The sequence below is a fragment of the Camelus bactrianus genome, chromosome 15, assembly GCF_048773025.1.
Source record: "Camelus bactrianus isolate YW-2024 breed Bactrian camel chromosome 15, ASM4877302v1, whole genome shotgun sequence".
NCBI classification, from domain to species: Eukaryota; Metazoa; Chordata; class Mammalia; order Artiodactyla; family Camelidae; genus Camelus; species Camelus bactrianus.
In genome coordinates, this window is record NC_133553.1 from 53,433,654 (window position 1) to 53,451,954 (window position 18,301).

General features: G+C 39.4%; 1 protein-coding gene across 3 annotated transcripts in view; it reads left to right on the top strand.

The window, feature by feature from the left end:
* The window catches only part of CCDC85A (coiled-coil domain containing 85A), a 1,028,435-nt gene that overhangs the window by 50,768 nt on the left and 959,366 nt on the right, over nt 1-18,301 (top strand). The window lies entirely within an intron of this gene.

Sequence of the window (18,301 nt, forward strand, 5' to 3'; positions counted from 1 at the left end):
TCTTCCTCTCTGACATACCACCCTTTCTTATGCTTCTGTGTCTTTGCATGTGTGAGTCTCTGTGCTTAGCACACATTCCCCCTCATGAGTCAATCTTGCAAACTTAGTCTTCTGGTCTCAGCTTCAATACTGTCTGTTACTGAGTACAACCTGGCCACCCAGCAGGCCAATAAATTGAGAGATGTGGTGTTGGGGCAAGGAATAGCAACTTTATTCAGAAACCAGCAGACTGAGAAGATGGTGGACTAGTGTCCCAAAGATCCATCTTACCCAAATAAGAATTCAGACTTCTTTTATACTAAAAGGGGAGGGAGTGTGGCTGGTTGTTGCAAACTTCTTGGTGCAGGAATCTTCTATTGTTGCAGCTGGTCCACTTGGGTCTGGTCACAGTGTTCCTTTAAACCTCCAAGATAAATGTTATCTTCTGTTCTGCAACTTTTTATCTCTATATGAATGGAAAAGTGTTATACCTTTAAAGATCAGAGCCTTGAAAATGGGCTATCATGTATATTTTGGGCTATAGGCAACATTCTTTTACAAAGGTGCAGAACCAGCATGACTAAGCACAGGCAACAGCACAAAGGTTAGCATAGATCTAAAGGAATAGATCCAATATGGAGTTGGGTTTGTTCTTTTCTGTTACATATCCTCTTTGACTTCCCCAGATTGACTTATGGATATAATCTATGTCTGTCTTTCCACTTTATTAATTAATTCATGTAGTCATTATTTCACCCATGGAAATGAATGTGGGAGTAGATATTGCAGAGTGATTAAAGTGCTGTCTCTGGCATCAGATTGTCTAGGTTTGAGCCTCATCTTTGTCACCTCTTAAATATGTGACTCTTGGTAAGTTGCTTATTCTTTCTATACCTCAGTTTCCTCATTTCAAAAATAGAATGAAAATAATATCTACCTCTTAGGATTGTTATGCAGATTTAAATGTAGTCTTATTTTTATGGAACTAAGCATAGTCCATGGCATGTGGAAAGTGTTGTAAGGTGTGTAATATTTACTGAATACTTGCTTTATGCCAGGTACTATGCTAGGCTCAGGGGATATAAGGATGTTGAGATCATCATAAGGCATAATAATCTTTGCTTTATGAAGCTTGCAGTCTAGTATGAGAGACCGACAAAAACATAACCAAACAAATAAACAGAAAAATTAAAGTGTGATTAATGCTAAGAAGGGAATAAACTAGGTAAATATAAGAGTAGTCAGTATAGCAATGATATCACAAGCCATGGAAATTCATAATATCACCTAGAGAGAGGTTTGAGAGAAAAGAGAGTTCCTGTGTCTGAGCCCTAAGGAGGGAGAGGCTGCCAAGGCCATGGAGATGGAGCCAACCTTGTTGCAGGGGGAAAGCTAGGAGCTATTATGCTAGATATTTTCCATATGCACCTGCTCCATCCATTTTCTACCCTTCTCAGCTCTACCGTGTGCCCCAAGGGACTGATTTATGGATTGTAACACCCAAACTCCCTGGCTCTCTAACTTTTGGTTGGGTCAGCCAATGGGAGACACCAGAGGGCCGGAGGAGAAAGAAATTAAAAACAGAACCATAATTCCTTGTTGGCTCCTGTGAGGACACGGATCCACCTGTGACTGCAGCACATTTCAGGTGGCCCTGCTTGCTTGACTTTAGCTATCACTCCAATTACACTGTTTCTTCTCCTTGCTGCTTCAAACCTTAACAGTTTTCTATTGTTGCCTGCCTCTCAGTGCCTCGGCATTCCTCACTGTTAGCTCCAGAAGCTGCCTTCCCCTCTGTAAGTAGTCCTTTTATTAAATTCTCTTCAGAATTCATCTGAGTATGCCCTCTGTTTCTTGCTTCCCTTTGCAGTGCTCCTCAGAGAGAGGCTCTCTCCACTCTTGCCTCTCAGCAGTAGAACACTGTTACTTGTTACTAGAAACGTTTACCCTGGAGGTGGGAGCTGAGGGTATTCTTCTTAACTCTCAGTCTTAGGAAGGTTCCTGGATCTTGGGTGGAAGTAGCATTCCCAGTGCTCATGTCCCCCTCTTCCAGCTGTAATTCTGGGCCCAGCATGTATTCTGCCTCTTCCCCAGGGGTAAAGGGTTATGTTCTGTTTCTTCTCCCACTTGCAATAGTTTCACAGTGCCTTAGGGTGATAGTATTTACCTTCCCACAGTGGGTAAGGCTTTTATTCCTATGGGGAGATAGGGGAGAAGGATCCAGTGGGGCTTCTGCCTTTCTCACAGCGGCTACTGTCCTTCCCCAGGCCTGCATCACAAGGGACACTTTCTCAGGACTCTGGCTCTTATCCTAGGCTTTTTTTGTGAGTGCCCAGTGAGGTCCACAGAGAAGAGCTTGTAAGTGGTTGTGAATTCCTCTTGTATTTGCAGCCTGCAGGAGTTCTATACTCTCTTGATAGCTCACACTTGATCTTTAGCAATTGGTTAAAAATCTCAGTTGAATTCTTGCCAATGTCTACTGGTGTCTGTACCAGGTAAACAAGAGTTCATGTCCCATCTCTTACTGGAGGCTTTTATCTTTCCTTATTTCTGGTTAGTTAGTCACTCTGTTATTTTGGCTCTCTAATGGGTCCTAGAAGAGTTGTGAATTTCCAGATTGCCAGGCTTTGTTGTTACTATGGTTACTGTTTTTATTGTTTTAAGGGTGGGATGCTCTTTCCAGATTTCTGCATCCTAAAGAGAAGCTAGGGGTCTCGTATGTAATTCAAGACATTTCAACAAGTTTATACTGCATAGCGCAGGAAAATATACTCAATATCTTGTGGTAGCCTATGGTGAAAAAGAATATGAAAGGGAATATGTGTATATGTGTGACTGAAGCATTATTCTGTACACCAGAAATTGACACAACATTGTGAACTGACTATACTTCAATTTTAAAAAATTGTTTAAAAAAAGGCCTCTCCTCTTCACTAGTCCAGAAGGGTGAAGAAAAGGTAGAATTTGTTCTTTATTATTTTTTTAGCCTCCTCCTGCCTCCATAATTTTATATGACTCTTCCAGGACTGGGACAGAGGAGGAGAGAGCAGAAGAGAGGCAAAAGTGTTCAATTTCTGGAGCCAGTGGAGTTCTTATTTGACTGACACTGGCTAGTTTTCATGTCCACCATTACTGCAGACATTCAAATGCTGGCTATGATGAGAGGTGTTTGTGTTTGTCTAGTGACCTCTACGGGGACTGCCAAACTGCATAGTTTCCAATTGTGGATATTCCCTGGGTGACCTTTTGTGACCTTCCTAGTAGCTTCTGCACCTAGTGTTCTGTTGCACAGCTTCTTACTGCTGAGATCCTCTTGTCTTGGCTCTTAGCTCTCTTGGGTAAAGTACTATCGAAATGACTTCCTTGGGTTCTCTTGGCCCACAAACTCACATATCCTTGCCCACGTCCCCCCATTAGCATTATAGATTATTTCAACCACTGACCTCTTTTCTTGCCCTCCCATTGCAAGTGGCTCTAGTCAGCCTCTGGCTTCCAAAATCTCTTATTTGTGGGAAGCAGGTATTAGAGTCTATATTCTTAAATGTCCCTGTATGACCACTTTGTAGTAGCAGGATTGACTCTTACCCAAAATTTGGTTTGGATGTCAAGATGATGTGACACTCCTACCCCACCCGCACCCACTTACCATGTGAGTATGAAAAGGTGTATTACATTAGACAGACTTCACAAGCTGATCTGAAAATGGTTTGAGAGCAGGGAAAGGAGACTGGCTTGGAGTTTTCATTGTGGTTATGAGGTGGGGCTGGGGTGAGGGTCCCTATATGTGAGTGGGCAGAAGCTTGTGTGGTTTGAATTTCCCACTGGTGCCAAAGGAGGGCACGCTTGAGCTTTCTTATCAGTGTTCCCAGATGTAAGGCACAAGGGGAAGAGTGATGATCAGGGTTAAAAATGATCAGCAATCAAACATCAAAAAATGGATTCTAATTCTTTATTCCAATCCTCCAACTCTAGGCTACATATGTCAAGCCTTCCTAATAATTCTCTTTGTGTGTTTGTTCCTATTTCATGGCATCACAGGACTATTCTATAGCTTAACACATGTTTAGTTGGGGAAGGAAATGACAATATTTTTCTCATTCTCTTTCAGTGGTTCCCTAGAGCTCCCATGGCTTAGTTTGGTTGAGGGTGGGATGGGTGGGGAAGGCTCTGTCTTCCTCCACAGACAGGGGAGGAAAATGCCACATCATTCCTAACTAGGGTGGCAACTCTCTACTAGCATGACTCTTTAATTCCAGTTGCAAATTACTAGTATCCTCTGTTTTGGCTGGAATGGGTGATGGGAGTTGATACTTATGGACTGGTTCTGCTATCTTATATCTTAAAGAATGTTGGGGTAATTTTCACTGATTATTTTCATTTTTGGAGCCTTAACTCAAATGAGGGAAATTCCTCATTTCACACATAATGGGAGGGAAGTTTCACTCACTGGAATGGGAGAGAAGGTGAGGATAGGAGCATAGGTAGGTGAATCTGAAGACTTGCCTAAGGGAGGATCAAGGAAATTTGTTTGACTTTAGTACCTTTAATGAAGTTTGCAGCAAGGCCAATAGCCGAGCGTTGGGGATCAGGGGGAAGAGAAGGTATATGAAGTTTAGGAAAGAAGTTATTTTGGGGGCTAGAAAAGTGAATCTACTCAGGAAACATGATGAGACTGTCAGACATTGGTGCATGGCTATGTGCTCTTAAACCAGATTTGTAATCATGAATTTCAAGGGAAATCATGGCTGATTTTTTTTTTTAGCAACGTTTACCTGTTTGGTGCAGGAATGAAGAAAGTGAGTGGTAGGATTCTTCTAGAAATGGGGTTTTTGAGGGGCTATGGACTGAAATATGTTTACTCAAAATCCATATGTTGAATCCCTAGCCCCCAATGCGATTGTGTTTGGAGTGAGGAAGTAATTAAGGTTAAACTAGGTCATAGGGATGAGGCTCTGATAGTATTAGTGTCCCTATAAGAAGAAACACCAGAGAGCTCTTTCTCTGCCCTGTGAGAACTTAGTGAGAAGGTGGCCATCTACAAGCCAGAAAGAGAGCTCTCATCAGGAGCCAACAATGCTGGACCTTGATCTGAGACTTCTAGACTATAGATCTGAGAGAACATGTATACCTATTGTTTAAGGCACTCAGTCTGTGATATTTTGTTAAGGCAGCCTAAGCTGACTAAGACACTATGCATGGATGACAGAGGGATATAGGAGCAAAGGAGTTGGGAATGTTTGCAGAAGAAATAATCTAGAATATGCCACCCCAAAATAGGCCACTTTGGCGTAAGGATTATTTTAAGCTGAAGGAAATTGAGAGTCAACAAATATAGGAAAAGTTCTCTGCACTCTCCTTATCTGCCTAAAAATAGGGCATACAAATTTCCCTTTGTGAAGGAGGCATAAGTCCCCCCACGCCTTCTTCTATGCCAGGATGAGGAGAATGATTCTTATCACTAGAAATAGAGGGCTGGCACTGAGATGAATCTGCGTAAACAAACCTTCCTAGAATAACTTTTATCTTCCATTGGTTTCCCTCAATGTATCACTACTAGATGCTCCAGTCTCCCTTCCTCTGTCTAGTTACTTTTCTACAGTTTATCACCCATTGTTAAAATGGTCCAGCCCCTGAACCTAACCTCTTTGGATTTTCACTTCTTTTCTATGAAGTTTCTGTGCATGTAGAAATACTGACATCAGTAAAATTTGTATGCATTTTCTTTTGTTAAACTGTCTTTTGTCAATCTGTCTTTTGTCAGTTTAATTCACAGGCCTCAGGTACTTAACATAATGTTGCCGAAAGATCGGCCCTGTCCCTGATGAGCTGAATTGAAGCTAAGAGACAAAGTCTTAGAGAATAGAAGAAAAGAGAAAGCTTTATTACTTTGCCAGGCAAAGGGGACTCATAGCAGTCTAGTGCCTTCAAAGCTGTGAATCTTGGGGATGGGGCAGGGTGATTATATAGCCATAGATTAAACAATAAAGCATTGATAACAATCAATAGAATTATTTTCTTCTCATAAGGCTCACAGTGGCATCATGGTGTCTCCAAGTGACCAATTCTATAGAGGCTAGTGGTTGTCACTCTTTCGATCTCTTTATCTCGTAAGCACCCACGGCATGGTCTTGGTAACTCAGGCTATTGTAAGGTTACAGTCCTGTGACCTTCTCCCTGGAGAACAACTCAGAAACCAAGTATGATTATTGCTTTCGATTACTGGAATAAAACAGGGACTGGATAAAGATAGCTTCATTTTAACAATGGGCCTGGAGCTGTGAACAGCAACCGGTCAGTCAGGTTAGTTGGCTAGTTTAAGAGCGAGCATAACAATAAGCAATCTGTTAGCCTAAGTGTGGTCATTTTATTAATTCTCCTTCAATGAGAGGGTAAAGTTTAAGAAACACCTGTTTCTCATTGTCATGGATTTGTTAAGAAATCTGTGTCCATTATCACCACTGCCCCATATTTTCTGCTATGAAGAAGATAGTGACAGGGGTTAGAACATTTCTCTCTTTTGGAATGGCCACCCAGCCTTGCTGGTACAGGTGGCAGATATCTCTTTGGTATCTTCCCCAGAAACCAAGTGAACTGAGCAGTTTGGGGGCTTTGGATCATTTAGATAACTAAAGCCTCCCACCTTAGGGCAGGGGGTAGGAGCAAGTCAGATGCTGCAGGGATAATACTTGCTGCTACTTTTGGGGGGGAGAATAAAGGATAGTAAAACTCCCTTCAGCCTCTCTTTGTCTTGGTGTACTGAAATTTCTCTTCATCACAATAAAAAGAATCAGAAGGAGGTCTGCCCCAATGAGGGGATCACCCCTATTTTTCCATACCTTCAAACAGCTAGATTCTGTATCCAGACCTTCAGTCTCATGGGTGTTCCTCTGTGTCATGATACCTCCAATCACCATTATGTTTATTGGTTGCTTCTACCAAAACTAGTCATTGTCATTTTTCCTAGTTGGATGGATTTTCCTGTACTGACCATACTCCCAAAGACTTCATTCATTGTCACAAACTGGCTAGGAAAATGTTTTACAGAATTGTGATAAATAGAATCAGTTTATAAATAGATTTTTGCATGCATTTGTGTGTCTTTAGGATTTTAACTAAACGCAACCCCCTTTGGATTGTTATTTACATTTTTATGTTAGTTGTTCTTTGGGTAGCGGGATTGTTACTCCTTTTCACAAAACAGTTTCTTTAAAGTCAGCATGAAGGAAAAGTAATTGAGCACAAAAGCCTGACTTTCCCAACACTACATTGCATGCTCAGTCAAATTAGCTCAGACCATTATGGCTTAAACTAACTGTGTTTGTCATTTGTAATTAATGTGGATTAAAATTTGGAGGAAAGTTTTGGAGTTGTTTTTTGTTGAATATGCTAGTGGCAATTTCAGATCATATTAACATTTTCTCTTGCTCCTTAAATTTGTTCTGTGTTTTCTTAACAGAACAATTATGCCTTTGATCTGATTTTGGAATATGCTGTCCTTAAGTTTTGGTCAGGAACAATGTAAAGCCATCCCTCACCTGATTTTCTCCTTCTCCCTACGACAGTTCACACAAAAGTCTAATCAGGAGAGAGGAAATCCATACATTTGAGTTTTGGCTTATTGGGTAAGATGATAATGTTAATCCAAATATGAAACACATGGTTCTGCAGACTGGCATGAGCTATTACTAATAAATGGACTATTGTATGTGAAATAGCTTTACATTGTTACTGTTAACCTTCATTAAAATCATAAGCCGTTAGCTTCTCACAGCTTTTTCTCTTTTAAAGAGATGATGTTCAAGGTCATGCACTATTCCTTGAAATGTTTATGTTTAAAATAAAACTTCTCTTGTGCTTGTACACATGCATCAGTCTTATGAGAGAAGCAGCTTTGCAGTTGAGCAATAATATTAGCCTTAATGTTTTGTTGTCTTTTCCAGTCTTTCATATAGCTTTCAAAAATTAGTAAGTTCACAAGAATTCCATTTGGGCATCCATATTTTCATTTTCTCTTCCTTTAAACAATCTCTTTGTCTTTTTTTCTGCCTCCAATATGCATCATTCTCATTTCCACTAAACATTTATGGAGGCCATACTATTGTGTGAGAAAACAGAGCAATTTCTGCAGCAAATGCCTGTACATTTTGTTCCTTAAATATGGACTCTTTGGGACCCCCAACAAGGCAATACCAGGGTGAAGAGGGCATATGAGATTTCTTTCAGGCTGCTGCCTAGTTCTCATTAGGCCCTCTTTAATTTCGTTTTGGCCTTAGATAAATAGCTTAGTTTAATTTTCATGGCTAGTTTGCTTCACTGTCCCCATCAAAGTTTAACTCCTCCCATCCCCCCAATATTTTCTTATGGAAGATTTTAATTTTAGTTTTTAGCTGTCATAACATTTGGTTGCTTTGACTGTTAAGAAGGTATACTCCATTGAAGCCATTATTTCTGTACATTCAAATTATTATCCCTTTTGATGAAGAGGTAAATTTGGAAAAAGTACTTAAAGCATTATGGTTCAGTTTCAACATTGGGTCAATCTGTCCTTTGAGTTCTTCTAGTGAATCATAGAACCTGAGGGTGGTCTTGATACCTTTTGATAATTTTTCAGTATAGCACTTATCATACAATCTATTCATTAATTCATTTATCTATCTATCCATCCATTTGACCAATTAACTACTGAATGCCTACCATGTACCAGGTATTGTATTAAGCCCAGAGGTTTGGGAGTGAACATGATAGGCAAAATCTCTACATTCAGTGAATTTATAGTCCGATGGGAAAAGAAAAATAGCTAAACACAATTTGGTGTGGTTGCACCTATGATGGGCATAGTACAGGATGACACAGGGAACAGAGAGATCAGAATCCAACACAAACTGGTAGGGAAGGGTATCAGATAAGCTGCTTGATAAATAGGAAAGTGGCCAAGGGATAGAAAAAGTGGTTAGTGCAAATGCAGCATATATAGGTAGAAGCCAGGAAGTGAGAGAGGAGTGAAGTAAATTCACTGTGTCTGGATAAGGATGTTTGAGGGAGAAAGTGGCAAGAGATGAGGCTAAAGAAGGGGCCTGATAATGCAGTGTTCTTTTAGTTGCATTTAGGAGTGTGCTCTCTATTCTACTATAAGTGGGGAGCGTTTGAAGGTTATAAACAGGGGAATGAACTGATTGGATTTGTTTTAGAAAGACCACTCTGGGTGTGGTTTGTAAGAATGGATTGGAAAACCACAAGCAAAAAGGAAGGGGATACTCATTATGAGGCTATTGCAGAAATCCAGATATGAGATGACAGAGGTTTAAACTGGGATGCAGGAAGCTCACTGGAATGGACAAATTTACAAGATGCTTAGGAGGTAGAATTGGTAAGACTAGGTAGTACATTGGATGTTGGGGAGACGGCATGAAAAGGATCAAACATGACACAGTGTGCCTGTCTTAGAGAGGTGTGAGCAACCGTGTCTCAGAGAAGTGTGAAGACGGCTAGATTCGGGGAAAAAAAGATGGGTTCGGCTTTTGTCATGTTGGTGGTTTTTCCTCCAGTCTGTAAGCTTCATTTGGTCAGCCAGTTGTCCTAATACCATTTTTTAATATAATCTATTGTGCTATAACTCAATTGTATCATTCCTGAGATACTTCTCACTATGTAAGTATGTTATCAAAACAATTGTTTCAGTAGAAAAAGGAAATTAGAGATTAGAGAGTTTTATATTGGCAATAACCGAGTTATTTTTGCTTCAGGGATTTCAATAATAAAAGAATTTTGAATATAAGTGTATTTAGTTATTAAACACTAAAAATAATAAATAATCTTTAACAACGTCTTCATTTTCTTTACATTACACTCACTCCAGAGCCTTATTTTCCTCTTTAACCTTAGGCCTTGACCTGACAATATTTCTTGCAGCACATCTCACAAACACCAAAGGTAAACATAAGAGCAAATGTTATACCCAGGTAAATAAATATCAGACATGCCAATAGAGTAGCTAGCCTTTCCAGCAAGTGGCTCTGTGTCCTATGCTTTGTACACATTTTTTCTACTTTCTCAACATTAGCTCCCTATCACAATCAAAGTATTAAACTATTGATCACATTATATCTTATATATATTGTAAAAATTAGCACTATTGGAGAAATGGTTGCTATCCCTTCCTCTCAATGATATGAAATGTCACCTTTGTAATATGCTCAATTCCCAGAAACTGTATTTAAACAAAAACTCTCTGGGAGATTCTGATATTCAGTCAGCTTTGTGTATGATGACTATTGAGAATGTAAAGATATATGCTGTAACCTGGAATTCCTCCTCTCTAGCAAATCACAGTCCTGACAGAGAAATGGTGTGAACATAACATTTCAGTTATTGAATATGAGACACTGGGCTAAGAGCTGGAGCTACAAAGATGAGTAAGTCATGGCCTTCAAGTCTGGTAATGGGAGAGGTAAACACAGATGTTTTTTTAAAAAAATATGGCAATATGCTATAATAGAAGCCATGTACACAGACTACTGAAGAATTCCAGGGATGCTTCCTGGGAGAGATGAATTTCAAACTGAGCCAGAATAATAAGTCTGAGTTCATCAGGTACAGAACTGGGGCTGAGGGTGCCAGGGGCTACTGCTAGCACAACTGATTTTGTATCCTGTGTGAATGATACCAACCCCTCCGCCCCATCATAATGCAATACAGAAGCCCTGCAAGAGGGAGAACCAAGGGGAAGATTAATCCAGGCAGAACAAAGGCAGAGAGGTGTAAATTAACAGATTGTGTTCGGGGAACTAGAATCAGTTTGCTGTTACTGGTTTGCAAAATGAAGGTGGAAAGTGACAGGACAGAAAACTAGATAATAGATGATTCTATGCTATGGATCTTGGACTGTACTCTTTAGGCAGTGGAGAACTTTAATGCGTTTGAGCAGAAGAGTGATTTGGAGACTTAAATTTCTAAGAGATGTCTTGTGTAGTGGTATGGAGGATGAATTTGAGGGTGTAAGATTAGAGAACAAGAAAAGACTTAAGAGACAATTTGCTACAATTGCGTGAGCAAAGATGAAGACATAAACTAGGATGTTACAAAGGAGTGAGAGGGAGTGAATGCTAGAGATGTTCAAGGAGAATAAAATTTGGCCCCTGATTCAAAGTAAGGGATGAGGGTGAGGGAGGAGGACTCTAGGGAGACTCCCTGGTTCCTGAAAGTTTTGGAGTATGGGAAAGATGAGGTCCGTTTTGGTCATGCAAAGTTTAACGTGCTTGTCAACCACCCACGTGGATTTGTCTTGAAACACAAGATGAAAAATAATAAATGGCACAGAGGAAGTAGAAAAAAAAAACTCAGAGGAACAGGAATAATTTCTAGTTTGCAGAAGGTAGTATTTGATTTGGGCCTTGAAGGACTAGTAAGACCTGTATGCAGGAATGTGATGGAAGAGAAATGTCCAAGTGAAGGCATGGACACCCTTACGATATTGTTTGGGAACAGCTGAGACTTCCTATTTGTGATTAGAGTAAAGAGTTTGCTAAAAAGTTTTGTGTGGTGGGATGGAGCCATGTCATAGAAGACCTTGGGGTTCTATGTGTAATGGGCATTGGGGCTTTGCATTGGATAATGATCTGAACAGAATCATGCTTTGGGAAGAATATTATCAAGTATTATATGAGACAAATAGAGGTAGAGAGATTGAAGGCAGGGAGAAGAGTCAGGATGCTATACCAGGATGCCATAAACAGGAATAGAGAGGAGGTGTCCAGTGATGAAAAAGACTGCATTTGAGAATGGGGCTCAGTTCAAAGATTATAGTTGGTTGAATCATAAGAGATTGAAAGGATGGCACTGCCTCTATAGAAATAAAGGCATCTAATAGAGAAACAGGTTTATAGAGATAATGTGAGACTTACCTGTGTCCGCACTTGTCTTTTCCTTTGTTATAGAAAGAGATTAAAAAACAATAAAAAGGGAGGTAGGTAGTGTACCATACTGGTTAAGAGTGTAGTTAAGACTTCTTACATTTAAATCTCTGCTCTGCTTTTAACTAGCTGTGTGTACTTGGGTAAACATTTAACAACTGTCAACCTGAGTTTCCTGATCTGTAATATGGAAATAGCAAGTGTGTTCATCACATATGATTGTTGTGAATAGTATACAGCATTCATTAAATGCTAAGTGCTATTATTAGAACCCTAAAAGGAAGGAAATACTTCAAAATTACTGTAAGTCTAGTTCAGTTACTATGTTAAAAATATAGTTCATTCAAAATTTCCATCAGTTCTTCTGATGGATTGAAAGATTGGTAAGAAGATATCAATATCATGTTATCATATTCCAGTTACTAGCAACCATTGCAAGTGCTAGAGATTATCTCTTAGGCTTAATTAATAGTTTAAAGATGTCCTGAGCTGAATCCCTTAGGCCTGATTCTGAACCTGTAGGTATGTGCTGTGAATCTGGAGAGATCTATGCAGTGGGTCAGGACATTTTACAAAACACAAAAGATAGCTTTACAAAATGTCAAGTAAAAAGAAACAAACTTGACAAACAAGATGCAGGCGTTTTGAATTGAGACCAGAAGAATATTTATAATGAGATAATTTCAAGAGTTTACTAGAATCCTGGTTTTGTGTATTAACTATTGTTCAAGTACTTTGGAGTCTGTAATGTAAATAAAAGTATTTTTCCATCGTCATCATAATAGTTAGTTCAGAAAGGATCATCAACGGAGCTAAGACTAGTAAGTAAAATTTTGAGGAGGGACAGATTTGATTTAGATCAACATATCTAATTGAAAAATGTAGCTATTTTCATAGCAGTGCTCTCCAAAGTCTCTCTCCTCCGTTAATCTTTTTCTTTATATTTGTTCACAATACATAAAACATCCACCCACTTCAAAGGGTTGGAAAAATAATGGAAATTTCATTTATTGTTGTTTAGCATGGGAAACACTTCCACTTGGACAATGGAGAATTCAGCTCCCACCAGAGGGCGCCCGAGTGTTACTTAAGTCATTTTACGATTTCTGGACCGCCTTTGTATCTCAAAATGTAAAATGGAATTTTTTTTTTATATGTATTTGTAGGTGAACTTAATTTGGGATTTTGGGACTAATATAACTCCAGTGTTTTAAAGCTTGACTATATCTTGTTTTCCCTGTCAGATTTAAATAATCAAACCACAGTAATCAGAGCCCTTTACCTGCACCCCCACCCCTCAAAAAGGAAAAATAAGTCATATTTCCACCACTTGAAAATCCATTGTTTTTGTTTCTCAGCAAACACTTCCAGCCCTTGTTCAGTTCAGATTTGAGAACCATAGTTCCTTCTCCATCTCAGCCACTATTCTGGAACCAGGTTACTGAAGGTGGAATATGGCCAAGATGAAGGAACTCTCAGTCTCAGGGCTTCTGGTACAACGTGCTGACACTCTTGTGAGTCCTGTGTCCTAGCCAATGGTTCTCAAATTCTCCCCCACCAGCAACATCAGCATCTCTTGAGAACTTGTTAGAATGTAAATCCTTGGGCCCCCACCCCAGACCTACTGAATCAGAAAGGGGGGGGGGCAGTAATCTGTGTTTTAACAAGTTCCTTAGGTGATTCTGATGTATATTACAGTTTGAGAATCACTAGGCTAACACTTTGTTTTCACAAGGCAAGCTGCATCCTCCCGCTGAGAATTGGGAGCAGACTTCCTTCCAGCCTAGGTCCCAGACTCTTAGGCAAATGGTAGTCACTGTCGAAGTGGTTTTCTGCCTGCTTCAAGCTTCTAAAGGAGTTTTGTTCTTTCATTTGTCTAAGCAGGGGCACCAGCCCATAGAAGGAAATTTTGGAATTAGATCTCTCATGTGTAGAGGGGACCAAACGAGTCAGTTAAAAGTTCAGGAATGAAGTATAGCCTGGTGGTGAGGCCTACAGATTCTGAATTCACCTTGCCTGCTTCACATAACAGCCCTGTGTGATATTGGGCAAGTTATTTTACTTCTCTATAAACCTCTCAGTTTCCATCTGCAAACTGAGGATAATAACAGTACCTACAGGATTGTTACGAGGATTAAATTAGACAAGATTTCTAATTCACTCAGAACAGCCTCGGTACTATGTAATGTTTAAAAAGACTGTACTTGGCACAGGTCACCAACCATCCTGCCAGCATAATCCTATCTTTGGCCAGCGACAAAACAAGCATAGTCCATACATTTCCCCAATTCTTATGGGTAAATCTTAATATAAACAATCTGTCATATCTATGATGATGACAGGCGTCCTAAGAGCTTCTTTGGAGTCAGACAGGTCCTTCCTTTTAATCCCACCTCTTCCACCTAATAGATGTCTGCTTTAAGTGAATTACTTGACCTCTCTTTAAATCTCAGTTTCTTTTTCATTTGTAAAGTAGCTATTATAATATCCATTTTGTGAGGTTAGTATAGGGAAAGGAACACAATCAGAGGGTAAATGTGGAAATAAATCACATCCGTATACTACTGTTGCAGGAAATGCTATGAAGAGTGTAGAATAGTGCTTGGCACATAAGAGGGCTCAATACACATTTGTTCCTTTTCATTCACAGCTTTATACATTTTAAATACTTTTAAATCACCAAAGCTAATTATGTTCTTGTACCACTAACTTCCAGCTTCCCATTCTGGCTTCTGGATTTCTAGTCTGGAGTGACTAGAAGTTCTGTTTCTCCTCCTCCTCACACAGACATTTTGGGCCAGATTTTCTAGTTAGCTCTTAACTACTTCTTTAGGCTGACTTCCCTCACAGATCAAAAAGCCTCTATTTTTTATTATAGAAAACGTGGAACATTCAGTAAAGCATAAATGAGAAAATGAACATCACCAATTATTCTCCAAAAGAAAACATCATTAATGTTTTAGTGTATTTGCTGCTGGACTCCCCCCATTTGCTTAAATAAAACTGCTATTAAAGTATGTTCAGTTTTCCTTCCTGCCATAGAGGTTCTATAAATGTGGTTCTCTTGGCCTGGCATGTCCTTTCATGACCTGGGATGCTCCTTATTTCCCCATTCCTTCCCCCTATCTTTACAATCACTGGTGTTTCCGATGAAGCTAGGTCTCTCTATTAGACACATTCAAAGTGTGTTGTACTCACTCTGGTTAGTGTTACTTCCAGTTTGTAGTGATAAATTTACTTGTTTGATTTTGTGGGTAGCATCTATCTCCATGACTTAACTATAAGCGCCAGAAGAGTAGGAACCATGTCTGGTTTACTCCTGACTGTACCCCAAATGCCAGCACAATGCCAGGCACATAGTACGCTCTCAACAAATAGTTTTTGAATGAGTGAATGAGTAAATGAAATATGTCATAAGCATTTTTTCCATACTGGACATGATTTTGAATGATTTTAACTGGTTAATGGCAGGGTGATAGATGAGATGTTCTCAGGATTTCAGAGAACTCTGGATTTCTGAAGCGGCCTGTTATGGCAGGAGGATCCTGGGCTAGGAATCAAGAGACTCAATGTTTTCCTTTCTGCTCTGGCAGTTCCTGTGCTCTTGAGCAAGTTACTGACCTTCACTGAGCCTCATTTTCCTTATCTCCTCTGTTTTTCCCCCAAGGAATCTCATACATCAAATAAAACAATGTATGTGAAAATGCTTCTCAAATTGTAAAGGACCATATTAGTATGTGATTGACCTTTTAAAAGATATTTTGCTTGATTGATATATGAGCCACTTGCAAATTTGCACCATCTCCAACTTTCAAACTTGAAATTGATTCTATTCCCAAGAGAATCTCATTTTTCAAAACTTAATGATTAGAATAATTGTAAGCCTGAATGTCATAAGTAGCCAAAATGAATATTTTATTCCTTAGAGACAGATATAGTAGAGATTGTTTTAATTTTGTACTTAAAGATGATAATAAATAATTATGGTATGTTGTGACAACAGAACCTTAGATTTCTATGTTTCATTCAAATTTCAATTGGCTAATACAGTCAAGATGTTTTTTGACAGACTGGTCAATGAATGTAAATTAATAGATTAGTTTTTAAAAAGATCCTTTGTTTTTGAATATATTTTTATATCATTCAACAGGCAAGGAAATGGTAAGATCCAGAGTTTTCAAAATAAAGTTAGTATCTCCATGATAAAATTAGTGTTCATATTTGAAGGCAGGATGGAAGAAGAATTTCCCGACAGTATCTTTGTTGTAAGAAATTGGAATAGGTAACCCCTATGACTAAATTTTATTGGCTGATTCATTGGTAGTTTTCCATTGTATCTTAAGTCATTTCCTTTTTATGTTAAGTTATGTGAAGGTTCTTAAGAGGGTAAAACATTTTGGGGAACAGATGAAAATTGAAAGTATGATAGAAGGGAAGAGCAGTCTTTTACACACTGTGAAAATTGTGAGTTCATGGATAGAATGAGGCAGTGTTTGCTGATTTTATTTATTAATATCTCCAGCACAGTCTGTTGAAAAGTGAACATTTTTCTTTTCTTTTTTCATAATACCGAATAGTAAATGCACTGCATTTTCGAAGAGGGAGTACTTTATGAGACTCATGCGCTGCCAGCTGTGCTAAGAGGGCAGCTTTAGAAGAAGAAAAATAAAGGTCCAATGTCCTTGTTTCATAGATAAGATGAAACATTTACAAAGAAACTTACAATTGCTGCTAGATAACACGATTTCATAGAATCTTGAGAACTCTTATTATCCTCAACTAAAAATGAAGAAATGGAGACTCAGAGAGCTTAAATGACTTGTCTAAGGTCACAGAGATAATAATAATGATGGATAATATTAATTGAGCACTTACTCAATGCCAAGCCCTCCTCATGGACAATCAATTTAATTCTCACAGTAGTCCTATTATCTTATATATAATAAGTGACAAACTAGGATTCTAAATCAGTGTTAAGAAACTAGTATTACTGATTTATTTTTTCATTGCATGCTCTTCTATAAATACAACCTAAACATTGAATAAAATTAATGTGATTTTGTGTTTTTAGCCTATAAATGTATGAAGCCTATTGGTTAAGTAAATAGTATTTTCATTTTACAGATAAGAAAATAGGAAGAATTAAGACTATCATCATAGTGTTGTACTCGCTAACACTGGCAAGCAGAGGCAAGAGTCCAGTTCTTCCTAACACACCAGGTTCCTTTTCTCTGCCATGTGTATCAAAGTGTTGAGTGGGCAATTGGCAAGTAGGAGCCAAAGCTAAGGAAAAAGAGGTACCAAGTACCCTCTATTCTGAGTACTGGAGACCAGGTATCATCTGTGGGATTTAATAAGAGTCAGACAAACTGACTCTACATCCCCCTCCACCCCACCCACCTACTGCCCCTCACTCATCATCCTCTGAGACCGAATATCATGCCCAATCCACTTAAAACTTTTGACTAGATGAGGGGAGGTGGATATGCTGTTGGAGTCGTGAGTCTTTGGTCTGGTGAAAAGTACTGTCTCCCCCTTTGGAACCACAGGGGGTTCTCTGAGGACCACCTATAGAGATAGGCACTTAAAAGAGAAAAATGATATCTTATTTCTTAGTCATCAAACCAGCTTATCTGTCTCTATTGCCTGGGCAAGTAAGGGAAGAGAGAATCAAAGTGAAATAATGGGACAGAGAGAAGTGAGGCCATGGAGCAGCCTATCCCCTCCTCATGGCATTGCAGTGATTTATGGGTTTCTCAGGGGTTGAGAACCCTCCATGGAAAGTAGCTGGACTTGAGCTGACTTGTCCATACCCTATGCAGGAGGCTTTGGGGGTAATGCCAGGGCTAGCAACTGAGAGGGTATTAAAAGAGCTAGGAGGAGCCTAGGCCCTGGGGAGGTCCCCTCACAAACGCCTAAAGAACCCTCACATATGTCTGCCACACAGAGGCCAATAAGCAGCATCAGCCAAGAGAAGGCCAGAATACAGCACTGAGGTGGACAGTTGTCCCTTCCATCTCTGCTTCTACTACAAGCCCTAACACCCAAGCCCCCTACTCAAGAGGGAAAGGAGGAGGAGTGAAGGAGGAGACCAATCCCCTTCCCCATTTCTCAGGCTCTGGCCACAAATGCCTGAGCTGCAGTAAGGGAGAAGCCAAAAGGAAGTTTTAAGTTGGGCTGAACTTCTTAATAATGTCATAATTTCAAAGCTGTAGGAGCTGCCCAGAATGTTGTTAAGGGATGAGAAAGGAAGATTCAGCAGACAGGATTAAGGTAGTAATTGGAAAAAAAAAAAAGACATTTTATGTTTGTACTCTACAGAGTTCAGGCTGTTTAGAATAGATACTACATATGCTTTAAAAATGTATGTAATAACCATACCTTACCTGGACAGCTCTGCATCCTTTTCAAAT